The sequence below is a fragment of the Chrysochloris asiatica genome, unplaced genomic scaffold (genome assembly GCF_000296735.1).
Source record: "Chrysochloris asiatica unplaced genomic scaffold, ChrAsi1.0 scaffold00070, whole genome shotgun sequence".
Lineage (NCBI taxonomy): Eukaryota > Metazoa > Chordata > Mammalia > Afrosoricida > Chrysochloridae > Chrysochloris > Chrysochloris asiatica.
The window spans coordinates 7,731,078-7,731,475 of NW_006408588.1; positions in this window are offsets into that span (position 1 = coordinate 7,731,078).

The window sequence follows — 398 nt, forward strand, 5'->3', positions numbered from 1 at the left end:
TTCCTTCCATCTTCTCTTGATGCTTTCTGCATCATTCAATAATTTGCCCAGAGAATCTTTCAAAAACGAAAGTAGAGGCTTGGATTTTTTTCTTTAGTTCCCCCAGCTTGAGAAACGTTGAGCGTGTTCTTCCTTTTTGGTTTTCTGATTCCAGATCTTTGCACATTTTGTTGTAATATTTGGCTTTAACTTCTTGAGTTGATCTTTGAAATTTTCTGTTTAGCTCTCAGACCTGCTCATTTCTTCCATTTGCTTTAGCAACTCTATGCTGGAGAACAAGATTCAGTGTCTCTTCTGACATCCATTTAACCTTTTCCTCCTTTCTTGTCTTCTCAATGACTGTTTGCTTGTTTCATGTATGATGTTCTTGATGTCATCCCACAACTCTTCTGGTCTTC